The sequence below is a fragment of the Sceloporus occidentalis genome, unplaced genomic scaffold (assembly GCF_023333645.1).
Source record: "Sceloporus occidentalis isolate IW3139 unplaced genomic scaffold, rSceOcc1.0.p SCAF_1, whole genome shotgun sequence".
Taxonomy (NCBI): Eukaryota; Metazoa; Chordata; class Lepidosauria; order Squamata; family Phrynosomatidae; genus Sceloporus; species Sceloporus occidentalis.
In genome coordinates, this window is record NW_028316981.1 from 185,672,280 (window position 1) to 185,675,279 (window position 3,000).

Consider the following 3,000-nt stretch of genomic DNA (forward strand, 5'->3'; position numbering starts at 1 on the left):
TTTGTGGCTAATGCTGGTTTTTTTAACTCAGCTTGTTCAATTCACCCTTAAAAGCAGGATTAAACTGTTGTGCCCAGGTGCAATGGCAGAGAAGTAGGAGCATCAACAGTGTATAAGTGTTGCTGGTACCCTTCTCTCCCTCTAAGAAGCTAGTCAGCATTTTCCTGGCAACCTCAAACCTTCCTGACTATTATAAGAAAGGAAGATCTGTAGTAAAAGAGAAAAATTGTCCAGCTTTCATTGATATGAATTCAAGCGGAGATGAGAGAGATGTGCTTTATAAGCTGCTGAAAAAGTATGCACATTGTTTCACTCTTTATTTCCCCTGCGTATTAAAAATTCTAGTAGTGTCTTTATTCCATAGCACAAGTCCTGTGGTTGAAAACCTGGTGTGTCTTGATCTTTATGACAATGGATTTGCAAAGGCAGAGTGCCTGTGCCTTCTGGCAATGTAATGTTTAAATAGTTATTAAACCATGTTCCACTCTTGATCTTCCATAAATTGTTGCAGTGTGCCTCCCTAGGTTTTTTTTTTCAGAGAGGGTTTGCCTTTGCTGTCCTCTCAGGGTGAGACTTGCCCAAGTTCAGTGAGTTTCCATAACTGAGTAGGGATTCGAACTCTGGTCTCCTGAGTCGTAGTCCAGCTCTCAAACCACTACACTATGCTGGGTGTGCCATAAATAGGCTGCATCATAGTGGCCAATTTCTACTAGTAATGTTACAGTTTAGCATAGCAACAAAAGTTGTACATGCAAGAGTCATTATGAGTATGCTTCGTAGCTGTTTAAAAGGATTTGTTGCCAGCTGGATCCCCCCACTCGCATTTGCTCACCATCTTCCTTTGCATACCAATATTCCAAACCAACATGGCTATGTTTCTGAATTACACATCTTGTCCATTTCATTTTTTTTCCCCCAACACATGAAGTGCAAGCCTTCAAACATTCGTTGTTGTTGTTGTTGTTCCCTCAAGTTGACCGCGACTCATGACAACTCTATGACATCTCCAAGGCTTCCTGTCTTCCACTTCTCTGCTTAAGTTCTCCAGATTCATGCCCAAGATCTCAATAATATAGTCCAGCCATCTAGTGTGTGGTCTTCCTCTTTCTACTACTCTCAACCTTTCCTAGCATTTCTGTCTTTTCTAATGAGTCTTGCCTTCTCCTGATGAGATCAAACTTTCAATTTGATCATCTTGACTTCTAGGGGTATTTCAGGCTTGAACTGTTCAAGGACCCCTTGGGCTGTCTTTGGCTCTCCACGGTATCCTCAGCACATTCTTTACCTCCATAAAATTGTCTAACAATCAAAGTCAAATGGTGTGTGTTCCCGAGAAACCTACAGCTTCTAAATATATCCTTCCTAGTATACCATCTTTACTAAGGATTGAAACAACAGTCTCCAATTGTGTTTTTCCCCCTCCTGTTTGGTTTGTAGCATCTTACCTGATGAAGAAACCCGTGGAGCTTCAAAAGCTTGCAACAAGGATATTGTGTATTTCGGTTGGCCAACAATGGTATCACTGCTGGATTTTTGTTTACAGCTTCAAAGGTAAGTCTGTCCCAGTTGCATAAAAGTAGAGTGGCTGTAATCTAAGACAAGAATGTGTTCAATTAAACTCTTATTTGCTTCGTTCAATCCATTGTTTCCTAAAGTACACACACAGGGTTCCAGTATTAGAAGTGAATCCAGACAGAGTTGGAACATCAGTACCTTTCACTGACACTCTTGCATTTTTGAGTTTCCGTACATTCCTCTGAACAAAACTCTGGGCTCAACTACATGACATGATTGCCTCGTGACCTCATTTTGTCATTTGGAGGCTAATTGATGGTTCCCTTCCCCACAGGTGTCCTTGTGGGGCTAAGAATGTCTCTACATATTAAGGGAGATGGAGCAACTAGCAGGGTGTGCTGGCTGGCAAACAGGTTGTGGTGGTAGAGCAGGCTTGCCTTGCTTTTTGGTTCCTGCTTTGAGTAATGCAGTGCAGCTCCCATTGGATAATTACCCTAACAGTACCCTTGAGCACTTTCCATTCATTGCTCTCATTCATTTGTTCAGAAGCCTGATGGCACTGTTTACTAAGAGGATACAGTGGAGTATTGATCACTGTGGTGGGGGAGTGATTAGATCAAGGATTCTAATCACTTTTTGAGAACCTTCGGCTTGCTAGCCTTTTTTAAAAAAACAAAGATTTGTGGCTTTTACTGGAGTAACAACAAGGTTCACATTACTGAACATGTGGCTCTGTCCACTTTGCATGGATTTGCATAGCTGCACATTTTCTGCAGGAGGAGGGTGAATAGATACAAATTTGCATAGGAAAATGAAGACAACTGTCAATGCAAATGTGCAAAAATCTGCAGCAATTTGCATAGTACACCTAACAAGTAGACTAGCCCTCACAAACAGGAGCCTAGGCTGGATCTGCATAACTCAATTTTCTTTTTTTCTTCAAAGCCCGCCTACTCTTTCTTCCATACAATTTAAGGGAGGAAAGGATAAGAGAAGATTGACCCCTTACTTAAGTCTAGTTTATCCCCATCCTTATCCTCACAGCCAGTCATCGGGAAGGTCCCATTTAGTTAAATTGCATAACTTGAGCATTTCTCATTCAAGGGGTTGTAAAGATGTTAACTGCTCTTGAGTCAGCGACCCTGTGAAAGAGACACCTCCAGGACCCCCTGTTTTCCACTACTTTACTTAGTTCTTGCACATTTGTACTTATGTGACCTTCTTAACTGAGCCGATCCATCCTCTCATCCACCTTGCCTAGTATTACTGTTTTTTTTCCAGCGTGTCATGCCTTCTCATGATGTGGCCGAAGTATGAGAGCATCAGTTTGATCACCTTGGCTGCCTGGGAGATTTCAGGAACAAAACTAGGCCCTTAGAACTGTCAGCTTGAAATCTTCATCTGGTATATAGTGGTTACTTATTTATATTCCACCTTCCAGTGAACTCAAGGAAGCATATCAAGTGCTTCTTTTCCCACTTGCTC